The sequence below is a fragment of the Centropristis striata genome, chromosome 21 (genome assembly GCF_030273125.1).
Source record: "Centropristis striata isolate RG_2023a ecotype Rhode Island chromosome 21, C.striata_1.0, whole genome shotgun sequence".
In the NCBI taxonomy this organism is placed as follows: domain Eukaryota; kingdom Metazoa; phylum Chordata; class Actinopteri; order Perciformes; family Serranidae; genus Centropristis; species Centropristis striata.
In genome coordinates, this window is record NC_081537.1 from 33170627 (window position 1) to 33190579 (window position 19953).

The 19953-nt window shown below is 36.8% G+C and overlaps 1 protein-coding gene and 1 long non-coding RNA gene across 3 annotated transcripts in view; both read left to right on the top strand.

The window, feature by feature from the left end:
- The window catches only part of LOC131959113 (uncharacterized), a 4098-nt gene extending 1132 nt beyond the window's left edge, over positions 1–2966 (top strand). Inside the window, exons 2-3 of the long non-coding RNA XR_009389391.1 lie at positions 2588–2613; positions 2896–2966. This is a non-coding gene — a long non-coding RNA (uncharacterized LOC131959113). The remainder of the gene's footprint in view (positions 1–2587; positions 2614–2895) is intronic.
- The window catches only part of LOC131959110 (RNA binding protein fox-1 homolog 3-like), an 846381-nt gene that overhangs the window by 427828 nt on the left and 398600 nt on the right, over positions 1–19953 (top strand). The window lies entirely within an intron of this gene.

Sequence of the window (19953 nt, forward strand, 5' to 3'; positions counted from 1 at the left end):
ATGACGTCACAATGACACAATGACCCTAAAAATAACAGGATTATTCATTCTAAATTACAGGTTTTGCTGATTTTTACATTTAAATTTACAGTAGAAAACCCACTCACTGTATTTTTTACGGCAAAGTTCTGGCAACCACAGCTGCCGGTATTTTACCGTAAATTAAACAGATTATTTTTTACAGTGTACAGCATGAGGTCTGCATGATTGGCTCAGCATAATAACCTACATTTGTGTCTTTTGTGTGCAGGTCAGTTTTATATACATACACATGGGGAAGTAAAATGAGACGGGCACTGTCAACATGTCATATCCTGTGCTGATGTCTAGACATTTTCCATGGTTTTCTTGATAATGATTTTGGTTATTATCAAGAAAATCATGTTAAATATCTAGATATCAGCTCTTAAAATAAACTCTTATGAGCTATTTTTGTTGTTATCATTATATTTGTCCAAACAAATGTACCTTTAGTTGAACCAGACATTAAAATGAACAATTCATTGAAGAGAACAGGGGTTGTCTAATCATTTTTTCCAGGACTGTATGTGCTTTGATCATAATAATATCTGTCAACTAAACTATCTATTCAGAATACACCACAACATTATAGAGTATGGATTAAATCAGTGGTTCTCAAATGGGGGAGACTTTAAAATATACATTTAAAAAGTTGCATCCATGCAAAAATCCTTTAAAAATAATGATTTAATAAATTTGAGTCCATAAAATTAATTTTATATTCAGTAGGCTATTCAGTTTTATTCTCCCTGTCGTTTTAAATGGTTATGTGCTCACTGTTACTGTTTTTACTACATTAGTTTGAATCACTACATTTTAGTGATGATAATATTATTTAGTCATGGATTATTAACATTTAAAATGTTTGAAATAGGTTTTTTTTTTCCCAAATGTTTGATTTATTAAACTTTAGAACTGATAAACACATACACAATTCAGACACTGATGGCACAGCGCTCTGTTTTTAACTCTTTTTTTTTTTCAACCAAATATGCTTTACCCTGGTTAGCGGGTACGTGGCTGAATTTTTTTTTCACAGGGGGAACATCAGTGAAAAAAGGTTGAGAACCACTGGATTAAATAACATTTAGAATAAACACTCGGGGTCTGTCAGAGTAAATGGTTCCACTGTTTTTAATCTATTTTTAGCTCCAAAATGTTGTGTTTAGTTCTGCAGTGGCTGCAGCAGAGAGCCTCGCTGCCACCGCTCAGTGTGTGTGTGAGTGTGTGTGAGTGTGTGTGTGTGTGAGTGTGTGTGTGTATGAGTGTGTGTGTGAGTGTGTGTAAGTATGCTTTATGATTTTGTCGGTGTATTGGCATCTTCACCTTCAGGCCTGTGGTGCGTCTGTGCCGGGTTATTCTTTTTGATTTTGTCCAAGTATGAGCCTTCAGTCACATCCACACTGTGAGTGTGTGTGTGGCCTCATATCTTCCAATTTAGTTGCTATAATACGTCCATACTGTAGTAAAGAGAGAGAGTGTGTGTGTGTGTGTGTCAAGGTTATTATAGTTAACGAAAACTAACTAAAACTAGAATTGAAAAAACATTTTCGTTAACTGAAATAAAAATAAAAACTAGAGTTTTTAAAAAAACGATAACTAACTGAAACTGTATTGTGTGGTTACAAAACTAACTAAAATTATAGTGAAAATGTCCTTAGTTCTCGTTTTTGTCAACTTTTTTCATTCATAATTCAGTGTTTCTATTTGAACATGCAACACATGGTGAATATGTTTACTGAGACTGGGATGGGAAACAAAATTCAAAACCAAAGGAAATAAAGGCAAAATTTATTGTGACCTTATTGAATCTGGCACCCAACACATAACCATTATAAAAAAAACTAAAACTAACACTAAAACTAATAAAAACTAAACTAAAACTAAGCATTTTCAAAAAATAAAAACTAAACTAAAACTAGAAAACTCACTCTAAAAACTAACTAAAACTAACTGAATTTGAAAACAAAAATTCACAACGAAATTAAAACTAAAACTAATGAAAAATACAAAACTATTATAACCTTGATAGCTTCTACTGTGTGTGTGTGTGTGTGTGTGTGTGTGTGTGTGTGTGTGTGTGTGTGTGTGTGTGTGTGTACTTGTACTTCCTACGAACTGAGGACCGGAATATGTTTTTAACCAACAGTGGGAGGACATTTTTGGGAAGTGAGGACACTTCAGCCGGTCCTCACTTCGTCAAAGGCCTGTTTGAGGGTTTAGACTTGGTGTCAATATAAAGGTTAGGTTAAGGGTTGTGGTGAGGCATTTATAAATTTGTTTATTTGTTTGTTTATTTATTTATTAAGGATCCCCATTAGCTGGTACCTTAGTAACCAGCTAGTCTTCCTGGGGTCCACAGGAACAACACAGAATATACAGAAAAACATATTCTCAGCATATCAAACATTTACAGGTAACGTCAATCACTATAAACCTAAAAAGGGTAAGAAAAGGAAAGAAAAGGTAAGAACAACATTTAAAAATGTACAGCTTGTATAAAATTAGATTTCAGTTTCTTTTTAAATACCTGTTTACTTTCAGTGCAACAGAGGTAGTGAGGCAGATTATTCCACAGAAATGATAGTTAAGGTAAAGGAAAGGGATGTATTATTGTGTGTCAATGGACGGTCCTCACAAAGATAGAAGTACAGGAATGTGTGTGTGTGATTGCGTGTGCGTGTGTGTGTGTGTGTGTGTCCATATGCATACTCATATTATCACATACACTCAGGATTCCCATACATTTTTGGGAAGTGAGGACATTTCAGCCGGTCCTCACTTCGTCAAAGGCTTGTTTGAGGGTTTAGACTTGGTGTCAATGTAAAAGTTAGGTTCAGGGTTGTGGTGAGGCATTTAGAAATGATAGTTAAGGTTAAGGAAAAGGATGTATTATTGTGTGTCAATGGACGGTCCTCACAAAGATAGAAGTACAGGTATGTGTGTGTGTAGGCTACCCTGATTAGGCCTCGGTCTCCTCCCCAGACGTGTTGATAAGGCTTGTTGAGACTCACTTAATCTTCATTAAAGATTGAAGTGAAGGTGGAGGAAAAACTTAGTGGAGGGAAGACAACAATTAAATCTTAACCTGTGAGATAAGCTCCTATCTGTGACTTCCACCTTCTCCTGCTCCTGCTCCGCTCTGCCCCCGCTGGACGGGACGAGCAGCTGCAGGTATTGTACGCTTTTAGCCGCTAAAGAGGAACTGTGGGAGGACTGAAGCTGAAATTGATCGCCTCTCATTCCTGGCTGGCCTGATAGCGGTGGGCAGCCCCGGAGCCATGGCAGCCCGGCCGCTGCCAGCACCATTACCTTTTTAATTATGCCTCGTCCACCGGCTCCACGTGGAAGTCCCAGTGTTGCAGCACGAGAGGAAGAGTGCTTTAATAAATGTCAGGCCGGATACTTATCGACGCCAGCGTGGTTTTGCTGCTTCATCACTTACACTGTAGCCTCAACTGTACTCTGCTGCAGTGTGTGTGTGTGTGTGTGTGAGGCACACACTGTTTTATTTACACTCTGTGCCACTTAAGATACAAATGTCCACTGGCAGTGATGTAGTTATTTAGTTTAATTAATATGACATACTGTTATTTTTTCCCCCCTTCGTGCAGGAATCTATTCACAGCAAAGTGGCTGTCATGGTGGTGTGTGTGGAGAAAAACGTGCACTGCATATTCACGTTTAGAATAAACAACTGACAGTTAATCAATGCATCAATCTATGTATTTGTCACATGATAATGTATGATATAGCACTTGTGAAATGCAATCCGGTCAGCTCCTTTAACTTGTGCATTATTCACCCTAAAGCACATGATTCCTCTTTTTGTCTTGACACACACTGTAAAAAATGTCTGTGGATTTTACGGTGAAAAACTGTTAAACCATGACAGTAAAAGACGTAAAATGATAAATGGGTTAGTTTCAGTAACAATGAGACACTGTAAATGTATATATCAACCAAAACAGTTTTTTTTTTACAGTTTTGTTTTTTGAAAAATACAAGCCACCACTGTAAGTTTTGCATTTGAAAAAAAAAAGGTGTTTAGTACATTTAACAGTCAGAAAAAGCCTATTTCTGACAAATATACTGTAATATTTAATGTTAAAATCTTCCATTCATGCAGCATTTATAAAGTATATTCTTGTCAATTATATGGCAAAACAGCATTTCTTTTGATGGAAAAACTTTTAATAAATGGCATTAATGTCTTAAACGTGAAATTTAAAGGTAATATTAACAAAAATTCTACCGTATTTATTACGGTAAAGTTCTGCCAACCACAGCTGCCGTTTTTTTTTACCGTAAAAACAACAGTTTTTTTTACAGTGTACTGTAAAATACTCTGGCATCATGTTTGTAAAAACAATATACTGTTATATATATACAAGCATCACTGTAATTTTTGCATTTATCTTTTGTAAAAAAACTGTTTTTTTAACTGTTAAATGTACTAAACACCATATCTCTAACAGAAATATACTGTAATATTTATTGGTAAAATATTTAATTTATGCAGCATTTATAAAGTATTTTCTTGTGAATTATATGGCAGAACAGCGTTTGTTTTTATGGAAAAAAATTTAATTAATACGGTAAAAAAATAGAATAAAATGGCAATCTTAAACATGAAATCAACAGTGCCAATATCATTTTACCGTAATATTTAAAAAAGTTGCACCGTATTTATTACGGTAAAGTTCTGGAAACCGTAGCTGCTGGTTTTTACCGTAAAAACAACAGGGCTTTTTTTTTTTACAGTGTGATGGTGCAAGTTTGGAGCAAAAACGTGCACTGCATATTCACGTTTACAATAAACAACTGACAGTTAATCAATGCATCAATCTATGTATTTGTCACATGATAATGTATGATATAGCTCTTGTGAAATGCAATCCGGTCAGCTCCTTTAACTTGTGCATTATTCACCCTAAAGCACATGATTCCTCTTTTTGTCTTGCCACACACTGTAAAAAATGAGAGAACAAAATGTTGAGAACTACTGCTGTAAGTAATAATACCGATAATGATAACGATAATAATGATGATAATAGTAGTAATAACACTATTCACTCTACTACAGTGGATTTCAAATGATGAGTAAAAAAAAATACAAAAAATACAATTTTAATCATATCTTCTGATATACCAAAACTTAAAATAATGTTTAATGACACTATTTTTTGGTCTGTTAGGTGATCTCATAGCATCCAAAACATGAACTGATCCGGTCTGCCCCTCCCCATGGAAGCCTATGGGGAGAATGTGCCACTGTGCCCCGTTCCTTTAGTGTTGCACACGTCAGCGGGTGGTTTCAGCACAAATAAAGAAGTGCTTAATAAATAATAGCCAGCCCCCCCACCTCCCCCCAACACCCACCACATAATAAATCCATTATAATGGCAGACCATAGAGTTTCCCCTGTTTTTACTCAATAATTGATGAAGACAAATTCCTCCAGGCGCTAATTAGATCAACAGGAAATTAGTATTTATTGGAATACGGGCCTTCGGAAAAGGTCATATTGAAAATTTGCTCAACGTCTAGTCTTCCATGCAACACTTTCATGGTTATGCAAAAGGTTTTAATGGAAAGTCTATTGCCCAATACAGTCAACCGTGTTTGAACAGTGTGGAGACAGAAAGGACTATAACTACAGTGCAGGGAACAGTGAGCTCAGCTTTATGTGTGTTTTACACTCGTGGAAGTATCAACAAAGAGATGCACAAAGTTACAATGTGGCAAAAGTGGCAAAAACGGGTCACAATATACAGTATTTTAACAGTTTGTGGATGAAAACCAAGAAAACAAGCACCATGACACAGAATAACATACAATATACAGTAGACGGAGACCATTCATGCTCTCATTCACTCCTACGGGCAATTTAGAGTCACCAATTAAACCTAAGTCCATGTTTTTGGACTGTGGGAGGAAGCCGGAGAACCCAATTGGGGTTGCGAGATGATTTCTGGGGGTCGCCAAATAATTTTGGAAGTCAGCTCTGTCTCCACTGTGTTAAAGTGTTCATGTGTTAATGTGTTTTAGTCTTTTTGTGTTTTTTTTGTCATTTTATGGTCATTTTGTGTCTTTTTTTGGTCATTTTATGTCTTTTTTGGTCATTATGTGCCTCTTTTTTGTCATTTTGTGTCTTTTTTTGTCATATTGTGTCTTTTTTTGGTCATTTTGTGTCTTTTTTTTGTCATATTGTGTCTTTTTTTTGGTCATTTTATGTCTTATTTGGTCATTCTGTGCCTTTTTTTGGTCATTTTGTGTCTTTTTTGTCATTTTGTGTCTTTTGGGTCAATTTAGAGTCACCAATGAAACCTAAGTGCATGTTTTTGGACTGTGGGAGGAAGCCGGAGAACCCGGTGAGAACCCACGCTGACACGGGGAGAACATGCAAACTCTACACTAAAGGGACAAAAAATCAATACAGCATAGTATCTCAATATTTTGCGTGGCAATGTAATATCGATTCATGGCCGCCAAGTATTGATATTTAGCAGTATTTTCACCATAGTGGCCTCACTTTTATGAATATACTGTATATCCTGGTGTCATATTAAACTATAAGATCTAAGAAAGGCTTTTTTATGTTTCATTAAAAAAAAGTTTGATAAAATGCTGCAGTTGTTGTCGTCCATACATGTTTAATATCAGATAAATAATAGCTTCCTGACATTAACAATAGTCATGTTTCCATCAAGAAATTTCTATGAACACTTTGAAGATTTGCATGAGAAAAGTTTGATGGAAAGACCAAATTTCGATAAAACTTTCTAAAAAATACACAACATTTTTCATGCTCGCTTGAGGTTGTTTTTGTGGGTAAATGGGAGACGGAAAAAAAAATTCCGAATAAATTCTGAAGTAGTGTAGTGGAAATCACTACCACTCTTGATTGAGGAAATGAATGAAATATCACGTCAAAGTTCCTTTTAGTTTTCTTTATAACCAGACATCAGAATACACTGCCTGGTACAGCGGAGGAGAACTTTGTCCATTTTAAGGCTGCTGAAAAAAAAAGGTGTCTTTAAGTCCAATTAAGCCTTTGTTCTCTCTGCTTTTTCTGTCTGTGTCAGGGCGTTTTTATGTAATTCTGTAAACCATAATTGTAACAACCCACATCTTCAACGTATGGGGCACGTTTTTCCGTGAACGCGCACGCTGCTAAGTCTACTTTTCACACTATGAAAAATGTTTGTAGAAATAACAGTAAAACTTTGTCAAATACATCAGAAATAGGGCGTAAAATTAAAAATTGTATATCACCGTGTTAGACACTTTTAATTACCATAAATCGAAGAATAGCACAAAACTTTCACTTTTTTCTGTCATAAACTGGAAGAAACACACAGTTTTGCTGTAAAAATATAACATTTTCATGCAAAATTTATGAAGAAAAAACCATGATGTGTGAATGAATGACACAATTACCCTAAAAATAACAGGATTATTCAGACTAAATCACAGTTTTTGCTGATATTTACATTGAAATTTAGAATAGAAAACCCACTCACTGTAATTTTTACGGTGAAGTTCTGGCAACCACAGCTGCCGGTATTTTTCCGTAAATTAAACAGATTATTTTTTACAGTGTACCTTAAAAGGATTCAACTTATACTGTTTATATTTCTGCTTCCAAACGCCTCTAATGTCTGACTTTACCAGATCCTACAGCACGTTATTTCTGGTTTAAACCGGCTGTTACATGATCTGGAGGTCATGTTGAGGCCTTTTAGAAAAGCAGAGAAAATATACCACAGTAGAGAACATTTAATTATTTGGTCGCTAAGATAGAAAAGCGCAAAATAAGTGCAGTCCATTTACCATTTTACCCTACTAACTCCACTTACTCCTCAAATGTTCTTATATTTTCTCAATGCAACATGCCTACACTATACAGGGATGGGTATTAAAACAGGCCCGACCCAGGCCTAATTATTAAAGACTGTAGTATTGATAAGCTTTGACCTCACTGCTTCTTTAATTGGTTCTTGTTAACTTTTGCAGCTTTTTCATGCAGCAGAATCTCCTCTGCTCGTTCTCTACACAGAGAGCAGCTGCAGCGCAAAGTGCAATAAAACCTCTGCAAGTAAAACAGCCAATACTTTGTTAATGAACTGTTCAACAAGCATAAACATGTTTTAGCATGTATAAAGAGATATTTCAATTTGTTCTATAAAACTTTTAACATTCCTTCTAAAATCGGATTAATGCCGGACACCATTATAAGAACTTATAAATTTGATTGAATAGCAGATTGTCCTGCAAAAAGCATATTGAAAACATCACTCAAAGAAAGTAAAATACTGGAACAGAGTTTCTCTTTTCAATTCAGAAAAAATCTTATCAAAGTGCCCGAGGCTATCCACACTGGATATGGAGATCTCCTGTCTGCTCCGGCTGCTGGAACTAAACACAGCCGGACACCGTTTACCTCCATAGACATTCAGTACTCACCTCAGCACTGAAAGGATTCTTAAAAAGTTCATCATTGACATTTAGAGGGCATCAATAACTTTTTGACCCATGTTATGCATCAAAGGGTTAATAAACTAATACTATTTAAATCAAGAAGCATTGGTGGGAAGCTGTTATATTAGTTATATTAGTTATATTTTCCCCATCAAATACGATTATCATTTAAAGATAATCCCAAATAAAACATTCATTGTTCCAAATATATAAAAGATAACACATGGGGGGAAATAAATGAACTTTAAGCACCGGTAAAGGCCGATAAAGAAAAAAAGGTCTGACAACAAGAAGCTTTTAAGTCACAAAGTTGAAGAGCAAGGTCGCACCTCAGACTGTATTTCACTTAGTAAATCATTTGAAGCCGTTAACATAAAAGGATCTCTGGCCATATTGTTAGTCTGGATGCACCGCGCACAGGACGTCTTGTGGCATCTGCCCTTCAAGACTCATTGATTCATAACTACACAGTCCCTTTAACTGCCATTTTTCATTAAGTACCATCCTGGCCTTAAAGTGTTATGATATGTTCTGAAATATCTTTAAAGTATCTGCTCTTCAGATACACTTTGCTGTGACTTGCCTTCCCTCTATAGTGTGTGTGTGTGTTTGCTTGTCTGCTTCTGTTTGGAGGAACAACTAGATTACATTTTATATGTTTGTTTCAGTAAATATTTGCCCACATGATTTCTGGGGGTCGCCAAATCATTTTGGAAGTCAGCTCTGTCTCCACTGTGTTAAAGTATTCATGTCTTTTTTTGGTCATTGTGGTTTTTTCTTGTCATTTTGTCTTTTTTTGTTCATTTTGTGTCTTTTTAGGTCATTTTGTGTCTTTTTTTGTTCATTTTGTGGTCAATTTGTGTCTTTTTTTGTTCATTTTGTGTCTTTTTAGGTCATTTTGTGTCCTATTTCGATCATTTTGTGGTCATTTTGTGTCTATTTTTTTGTAATTTTGTGTCTTTTTTGGTCATTTTGTGTCTTTTTTTGGTCATTTTGTGTCTTTTCTGGTCATTTTGTGTCTTTTTTTGTTCATTTTGTGTCTTTTTTGGTCATTTTGTGTCTTTTTTCGATCATTTTGTGGTCAATTTGTGTCTTTTTTGTTCATTTTGTGGTCAATTTGTGTCTTTTTTTGTTCATTTTGTGTCTTTTTAGGTCATTTTGTCTCTTTTTTCGATCATTTTGTGTCTTTTTTGGTCATTTTGTTTCATTTTTTTGGTCATTTTGTGTCTTTTTTTAGTCATTTTGTGTCTTTTCTGGTCATTTTGTGTCTTTTTTGATCATTTTGTGTCTTTTTTCGATCATTTTGTGGTCAATTTGTGTCTTTTTTGGTCATGTTGTGTCTTTTTTTGTTCATTATGTGTCTTTTCTGGTCATTTTGTGTCTTTTTTGATCATTTTGTGTCTTTTTTTGGTCATTTTGTTTCTTTTTTGGGTGATCTTAACTGTGCGTGTGAGATTCTGTTCAGTGAGTGGGGGTCACGGACAACATGCATGTTAAATTGGGGGTCGCGACTCAAAAAGGTTGAGAACTACTGCTCTAGTGGTTGTAGTAAAATGACAACCAAACAAAAATAAACGTCATTAAAACATCACTGAATTTCTGTAACTCACGTTTTGAGCATCACGTTTTTACGTAACTATGTCACCTGTAGTAGTCACGATGTCAGCGAAGCTTACGTTTTATGCATTAGACTCTTTTATGAATGGCCTAAAAGCCTTTTTCTCTAAAAAAGCCTTTTCTTAAAGTTTTCCTTGTGCTCTTGTTTTAAAACCTGTTTTTAATGTTGTACTACTTGGAATTGCTTTAAACAAGAAAAAGTGCGTTACAAATAAAAAACTTCACTTCCGGCATTTAATTACATTTTCTTTACTTAAAAGGAGCCACCAGTCAGTCAAAGGTCTGGAGAAGGTGTTTGCTATTTGCCGTTTCCATGGTTTCGTTCACCGCTATGTAGAGATTATAAAGTCCATACAAAGTAAAGCATATTAAGATCATAACTCATATACAACAACTTCCTTACTTACTACTAATAAGCAATAATTCTGAGGTTATTGAGGGAAAACTCTTATTCTGCATGCCGTTATTATACAACCAGTAAGCCATTAACTAAGGCATTAATAACTACTTAATAATTACTAATTAAGAGCCAATATGTTACTTATTTGCATGCAAATAAGCAACTAATTAATGTTGAATATGTGTTCCCTAATATAAAGTGTTACCAATTCTTCATTCTGGTAACATAGCCAGTTGGGACCATAGTTCACTGAAACCATGTACCTACAATTTTTAAGGGATAATTCCCTTGGTCTGGGTGTCAGTTAATTCATAAAATATATTATTTTCCCAATTAGATATTTAACCATGCCATGCCACATGCATTCCAACCTTTTTATGACATGGCCAACATAAATCCTCATCTCTTAGTTTGAGTCCAGCCATTCTGCTTGTGGTCCAGCAGCATCGACAGATTTTACAGTAAGTAAATTGCGTCTGGACTTGTTGGGTGTGCCAGCTCGATATGACATCTTTCCACTGCTGTTGCTCAGTATCTTTCTCCCAAGCCAAGTTGAGACTATCAAGTTTAGATCTATTGGCATCTCTGATGAGGTAATACAAAACTGAAGCACCACTTTTTTTTAAGGCTGACAGTTTGTAATAGGCTTTGAAATTCACTGACTGGGTCAGGTCCAGGACTCGGAACTGAAAGGAGAGAGTGCCTGAGCTGGAGATATTTACAGAAATCTGTATTTGCCAGATTTTGATATTGTTTCAGGCATTGAAGGGTACCCATGTGACCATTTTCTATATAGTTATTCTTAATTCTTAACAAATGAGACTTGCTTGACATTGGAATACAGTACAAATCTTCCTTTACAAGCAACTTTTAACAGGCTCATAACATACTCAAGGACATAACAAGTCCAGTTGGGTCTCCGTCAGGCAGCCAGGATGGGGGAGGGGAAGTCCGTGGTGGTCTTTAGAATCTGGAGGCCCTGTAGAACCTGATAATGTAATAAATTCCCATAACCCCGATAATGTAATTAAAAATCTGCACTTGAGTCCATTGAAAATGTAATAAAACCTGATCATGTAATAACTTCCTGATAATGTAATAAAGTGCATTTCCCAATAATGTAATACACTTTTTACCAATAATGTAATAAAGTATATCATTAATGGAAGGTTTTTGATCAAATCAAAGATGGCGGAAAATCCAATATGGCCGAAAAAACCCATTGAGCTGGGATTGGCCCAAGGGTTCCAGTGATACATCCTTTGTGAAAAACGGATGAACGGGTCAAAAGTTAATAAACATCAACTTTGACCTGTTGGTGGCGCTAGAGCTCTTGAGCTAGAGTTGATACACAGTATCACCACTTGAACCCAAGTAATGGGTGGTCTGCTGTTAAATTATTACAATATTGGGGAATTATTACATTATCTGGACTTGTGAAATGAAGGCTAACCTGATAATGTAATCATCTCCCATTAATGTTATACTTTATAACATTAATGGGAGGTAAAAAGTGTATTAGATTATTGGGAAATGCACTTTATTACATTATCGGGAAGTTATTAAATTATCAGGTTTTATTACATTTTCAATGGACTCAAGTGCAGATTTTTATTACATTATCGGGGTTATTACATTATCGGGAATTTATTACATTATCAGGTTCTACAGGCCCGTTTCAGGAGCTCATGTCAGAATGCATCGTACCTACTTACAAACCAACATAAAAGAGCCAAAAAGAAAAGACTTTAGGTTGAATTGAATAAAATTTGCATCTATAACGTTATATGTTTGGACTTAAACATCCATATTCCGCTTGGGGATAAAACGTGTCTGAAACTCAATGCCATTGATAATTGATTCACTCTGACTAGAACATTAACCACCATTACCCACCTAACACTGAGAATGCTCTGATAAGTTCATCTTTGTCTAGTGATCTCGTTCCCTCATACTCAATTGAAATTTGAGCAGAAGCTGACAGAAGCTGCTGGAGCATGGTTGATGGCAGATGTGTTCTGATGAGGTTTTGGCATAATAACCTTCTCTCCAGTCTCTACAGTAACAGGCACCGTCACCATGAGTAAAAGCCATGCTGAGTTAGCTCCACATTCTGAAACCCCTGCAAGTGAGACTTTGAGCCCATTTACACTCGTATTTAGGGCTGACCACTTGTGATCCGATTGCCCAAGACACAGTCTAAATAGTCTCATCATCTCCCAAATTGAAGAGTTATCATGTCAACAGTCCACAGTTTGGTTTCTTCTATCACAATTCTTTTTAACTAACAGAAGGGTTCTCATTCTCTCACTCTCTCATTCTGATTAGCATCATTATATCTCGTATTTCTACCAACAGTTTTGGGTCACTTTTGGGAGACTATTTAGACTTTTGCTTTTCTACTGTTTGTACTTGTTTCTGATAGTTTGAACTAGAGCAGGATAGATGTGTTTCCTTTTCCTCTTGTAAGCAGTTTTTGCAAGCTGCTGTATTTGACAGGTCGACCTTAGTATTTGCTCAAATGTCTGCAATGCGCCCACTTGTGATGGTGAAAACAGTGTACAGTTCGATCCCCGACCATGGCAGCCTACATATGGAAGTATCCTTGAGCAAGACACTGAACCCCAAGTTGCTCCCAATGAATTCCCAATGGTGGCAGGTGGCACCAGTGTGCCCTGGTAGCCTTGGCGACCATTATGAATGTGTGTCCGAATGGGTGAATGAGCGCAGTCTGTAGTGTGAAGCCTTTTGGATAAAAGCGCACTCCATTTACCATATCATAAAAAAAAATGGCTGCCAATGGCAAGAATTCTGTGCAAGGCGACTTATAAGATGAGGCGAGCAGCCATATAAACCTCCACTACAAAAGCATCTTTCTCACCAACAAGATCTATATATAACTGAGTTCACTTCTTTCAACCTGGTCATAGATGGATGGATGGATGGATGGATGGATGGATGGATGGATGGATGGATGGATGGATGGATGGATGGATGGATGGATGGATGGATGGATGGATGGATGGATGGATGGATGGATAGATAGATAGATAGATAGATAGATAGATAGATAGATAGATAGATAGATAGATAGATAGATAGATAGATAGATAGATAGATAGATAGATAGATAGATAGATTGATTGATTGATTGATTGATTGATTGATTGATTGATTGATTGATTGATTACTTTATTCATCCCCGAAGGAAAATTCGGTTGTCACAGCAGTCGGTATTCAAGTACAATAAAATACAATAGAATAAAATACTGAGGTAGCATAAATAAAAAACAACAATAGAAAAAAACACAGAATAGAACAAGAACAAGGACACTTAAGAAGTTAAAAAAGAACATCAGTTGGTAGGATGGTTGGCAAGATGATGGTAATAATTAAACTGGTTATATGATGGCAACAATACTATAGTGACTAGACGGTATATAATAATAATAGTACAGTATATAATGTATATAATATAATATGTAATAATAGATAATAAACAATATAAAAATAAAATGAAAAATATAAATAAAGTAATTACAAGTAAAATAATATAATATATAATAATAATAATAATAATAATAGTAATAATAATAAATAAGGCCGGTATAATAATAATAATAGTAGTATATTACAGTATATAGTAATAATAGTAATGGCAGCAACAATATATATAATAATAGTAATAATATTAATAACATAGCAAAGTGATATTCATATTACAGTTATTAATCTTACATAGCCACAAACACACACAGGGACACAGTGAGCTAACATGCTCATGGCTGGACTGGCTACCACAACAATTTATTGTTGTTTGTTGTCAACAAAGAACAGAGAGGAAACATGACTTCATTCTCTGGTCAGGGCACTATTACTCTAATATAGCCTATATTGACATGGCAAATAGTTGTTTACTGCGATATTAATTTTCTGAATGTCATGTACAACCCCTTTAATTACACGAATTGACTACAAACCTTAGTGATGAACTGTTGCTTTGTGCTAGGATATTATTGACAAGTACTGTATGTGATGTGTCCATGACAAATTTCTTAGTGGCTATAATCAATACAATAAACAATGGATCAAATGACTGTGTTACACTGTAAAAAATGTTTGTAGAAATTACAGTAAAGCACTGTCAAATAGCATCAGAAATAGGGCATTTAATTACCGCAAATCAAGGAATAGTACAAAACTTATACTGTTAAATGAGTGAAATGAAATGAAAATAAATATGAGGCTTCAGTTGGACACATCAAATGGAGATCTTCTTTTTTTAGTCCTGATCTGTAGTTCTTTGTGTGTTCTCTTTTTTATTTCACTTTCTTGATCTTTATTGTTAACTAGACCCAACCAAACACTCTTATTCATATCTGTGAGCACACACACACACACACACACACACACACACACACACAGTGTATTGTATATCTCTGTCTTCCATACATTTACTCCCTGTGTATAATGAGCGTGACATCAGAAATGAGCTAGCTTGACAGAGGTCTGATGGATGTTTGTTCATTGTGTGAGCATTGTCACAGTGTTGGGCCAGAGTGCTAAACAAGATTTCCCTTATATAGCTTTCAGTGCTGCTTAGTCTCTGCTTTAATCAGCCGCTTGCTAATTATCTCTCAGTATGCTAATTCAGCCTTTCTCTTTCCCAGTTGTTATGCTAACTTATTAGCTCGCATTAGCATCAGGACTGATTAGCTGCAGCTCAGCCCCTACGGAGCAGGCCGAGTCAGCTTCACTTGCTGTTTTAAAAAACTATAATGCACACCGCATAAGTGATTCACCTTCATATGTTTCTCAGTGTAAGGCTGAGCAGTGGGGTCCTGTTTCATTTGGTGAAGGGAAAGTCATTCGTTTTCTGGTCATGTCGGACATTAAGTTTGTTCTGATGATGGTGTCAGAAAAGATGTCAGGGGATCACCAAAAGTCAGTAGGGTTCTTCCTCTGAGAACCATGAATATCTACCAAATTCCCAGCATTCAGTCCAATACTTGTTGGCTTCTTTCAGTCTAGACCAGGGGTGTCAAACTCTGGCCCGCGGGCCAATTTTGGCCCGCAGTGTAATTTTTTTTGGCCCGCGAGGCAATATCAAATTATTATCTTATTATTGTACTATAAAAGCTGACCCGCCGGTATTATACGGCGCATTTACAGCTAATACTACAAATCCCACAATGCCCTGCTGTTGTTTTGGCGCGTCAATCAGGACAGGACCCAGAAACGCTCCTCTGTGACAGTCGTCATAGCAACCTCAAGCTAGAGCTGTCTCCCAGCTACCCCTTCCCAAAAATGGAGAAAAGAAAGGCAGAATTTATTAACCTGTTGAAAAAGTTTATTTTGATATTTAAATCAGAAGGATGCAAATAGAAAAGAGGCATACGATTTTTATTTATTTTTTATTTAATAAATATTATTTGAAATTTGATTTTGCATGTCTGCACTATTTAGTTATATATTGTATGTTTATAAGCGTTGCTGGTTCCATATTTAATGTTAAAGCAAAACATGTTTGGTATATATTAAAAGGTTTATTTGTTCAATGTTGGCCCGCGATTTTATTCAAGTTTTAAATTTTGGCCCATTGTGTATTTGAGTTTGACACCCCTGGTCTAAAATGTAAATATGAGTCGTAAACAGAGGTCTGTTTATTAGACATTGGTCACCAAACTGTTACTGTAGCTTAGAAACAACTCGGGCATTGATGACCGCACCCCCCTTTAAATGGGTGTTTTTTTGTTTTAATTACACTCTTTATGAGATGATAATGCTACTACTGGATCAAATTTGATTACTGTTTGAAGAGTGGATCCCCCTCATCATATCCAGATGATACCCTTGGGAAAGAGGGGAAGAAAGAAAGAACAAATAGTGAAGTAAAAGTCAGGTCTGTTCCAGCCCTGCTGCCGCTCCACCATGTGATATAGTGATCATAAAACATGATGAAGCTGTGTGATAGGACAAGGGAGGCCAATGACTGAACAAGGCTTTGATGGGCTTATTATTCTAACTTTGATTTATGGTAATTGACCTCTAAGTGGAGCAGGTCATAATTAATGGTGAGGGGAAAAGGCCATCTCTCTCTCTCTCTCTCTCTCTCTCTCTATTGTTGCTGCTATCCTCTCCTCCTTTCTTCCTCCCTGCACAAGAAGCAGAGTTATCAAATTGGCAGATATTGGACTTGGGAAATCTCCATATTTTAACAGTGAAAGAAGACCTTGATCTTTCCCCAGCCCACTACTCATGCTTTGCTCTATTAAAGTGTTGAGCCACTTAGCTACTGATGTCAATTACTTCATCACTATTTAACATAACTGTTTTTGAGATGTGGTACATTTAAGTTTCCCACTTTGATTTAATGTGAAGCTAAACTAATGTTCTCCTGACCTCAGCTCTGTATGGAAGCCCTGCACTATAAGTTTTCCATTACTACATACCTACTTTACATAAGACTTTTACTTGTATTGTAACAGGTATGTAGTTCTGCTTTTACTTAAGTATTGTATTTATACTTCTTGACATCTTGACCAATTTTAACAGACTTTAACAACTTTAAATATATCACATCACACAAACGTAACATAAATGCATATTGCAACTACTTAAGAGGGGATTCTATACTTTTATGGTGACGTAACCCTTTTTTGACCAAGGTTGTTCCAGGGCTGGATCTGAGCCGGTGCCTAATCTTGAAACAGTTCCTGTTTTTTTTTTTTTTTTGGCCAGGAATACTGGCACCAAGTCTTTGCTGGTCTCGAACCAACAAGAAGACACAAAGACAACAAGACACCTAAAACGTATATCGTTCATTGTATTTTATTTGTTTAACTGAAATATGATTGATATGGGCCAGCGTTAGCAGGCTAGCATTAGCGAATTAGAGTTAGGTAGATAGGTAGATAGATAGATAGATAGATAGATAGCTAGATAGATAGATAGATAGATAGACTTTATTTATCCCAAGCTGGGAAATTACAGTGTAGCAGCAGCATTACACACAGAGACAATGACAATTAAATAAAAACAACAACCTAGGCATACTTCAAGCAATAAAATATAAAAATACAATAAAAAATAAAGTGTCTCAAGAAGGAGTATGTATTAAGGAGTAGAATAGAGTTCCAGTGCAGAATAAATATGAATATACAGTATAAAAATGTTGGTGCTATGAAACAAATAAGGTGCAATGAACAGTGTGCATAAAAAACACATAAAGTGTTAGCAGGCTAGCATTAGCGAACTAGCATTAGCAAGCAACAAAGTCTAACATTAACATCTTACGTACAGTGTTAATAGTAGAGATGTTCTGATACCATTTTTTCCCTCCCAATACCGAATCCGATACTTGTGCTGTGGGTATCGGCCGATACCGAGTACCGATCCGATACCAGTATGTTATAAAAAAATATCATACTACACCTGCATGACTGAGATATGATTATCATTGTGGTTACAACAGACAGGGGTTGGTAATCAAAGACTATGATGGGGGACCCAAACATAGGGGGGTCTGGGGGCATACTACCCCAGAGAACATTTTTGCACTTAAAGCCTGAATTAGGTGCCTCTCGCACATTCTAATGCCACTATTCCATCTTAATAATTGCATATTTTAGAGAATTATTGTAAAGGAGAATAAGGGTTCTTCTATGTTTTATTTAGGGCATCTTATTTTGACAGTTTTCTTGTAAATCCTCTGTGGACCCTGCTAACACATTCATGTGGTCCTATTTTGAAAGCTACATGTGTTTGCTTTTATTTTGAAGGCGGGTCTAACACATTCTTACCGTAACGTCGTATGGTGTGTTTAATTTACACTTAAAGTCAGAACTTGAAAGTTGGAAATTGGAGCTCGGAACAATGTCGAAAATTCTGACATTCATGTAGACCTTGAACGCACCATTAGCAGCCGGACTCTCTATGTGCGCTGCAATGTAAATCTAGTCTAGTCTAACTAACGGACATTAATCCTCTGTTTTACTGACGATGTTTGTTGCTGAAAGTGGGGGGGACGGGTCGGGATCACTATGAATCTGGGGGACATATCCCCCCCGTCCCTAGTGCCATCTGCCTCATGCTGGTGGGAGATTCCAGTGTGAAATATTGCAACACCACCGACATGCTAGTGCTACTTAGCTTAGCTCCTAGCCTTGTGTCAACCTGCTCTGACACACATGTGTGTCTGTTGTGTCTGTGTTAGTAATCAATTCCTCCTCGTCCCTCTAAATCAGCAGCTGCAGGTTGCAGCACAGCGCCACCAGAGCGATCTAAAAAAACTGTTCCATTTCCCTTTTTCCGAAATCTTCCTGCGTTTTTAATATGGGAGCCATTGAGGCTGTTGGTGCATGTTGGTGGCGAATCTGTGTGTCCTACGCCCAAACTATAACTCTGACAGCTTTGTGAGGGAGAAGACAAATTTGAATAAAATGAAGGTTCGAAATTAAATTCGAGCGCGCAAGGCAGTCTGGGTATACCCAGGCTACTGTGAACCAGCACCAGCAGAAGAACCAGGTTTGCATTGGTCTAAAAGAGCTATTTGTGTTTCCTATCCAAAGGCAGAATATGCATACCATACCATACAACATCCTGTTGGCTGCATTCACTGCAGCCCCATGAGCCATTGCAAAACACAGTTTCTTGATTGATATTACATTTTGAATAATAATTCATAAGATCATACCTAGAACCTGCTCTTTGTCCCTTGTCATGCCTCCTTGATGTATTGCTTCTGTTTTGCTGCGTTCCACTGACACAGTGCTGCCTTCCTGCTGTTGAGATCAGCAGATTATTCTCCCAGTGAGTCGCTGAATGGGAATGAGCCGGGCCCAATCTCTCCCTCTTCTTTTTACTCTCGCTCCCACTCCCTCTCTCCTTAGCTCACGCATTCATTTCCCTCCCCCTGCCCCTTTCTTCTATTCCAGCAGGGCTTCATCCTCCCCTCTCTCATTTCCTAAAGCAGGCACAGGAGGATCCCACACCTCCTCCTCCTCATCCTCCAGGTGGAGGATGGAGTGATTAAGACAGGGACAGGGGAGGAGGTTTGGGACAGAGATTGGTGGGCAGGAGAGAGAGAGACGAGCTGAGGATGGAGATGAGCTCTGTTTGTCTCTTTGGTTTGGATGGAGTAGAGGTGGAGAGCAGACGGAGACAATGGGAGAGGAGGGGGACTGAAACTGGATTGAATCTGCATGATGGATGTGCTCTGCATTTTACTTTTCCTCACCTTTGTCTTCTCACTCCTTTTTTCCCTCTTCATCTAATATTCTGTTGTTCTTTCACTGTTCTTTTTTAACTTCTTGGTGTTATTAGAGCTTATCACTACCGTAGTAGGCAGTAATCATCTACGGCAGTGGTTCTCAACCTTTTTGAGCTGCGACCCCCAATTTATCATGCATGTTGTCAGCCCCATCTTGTTT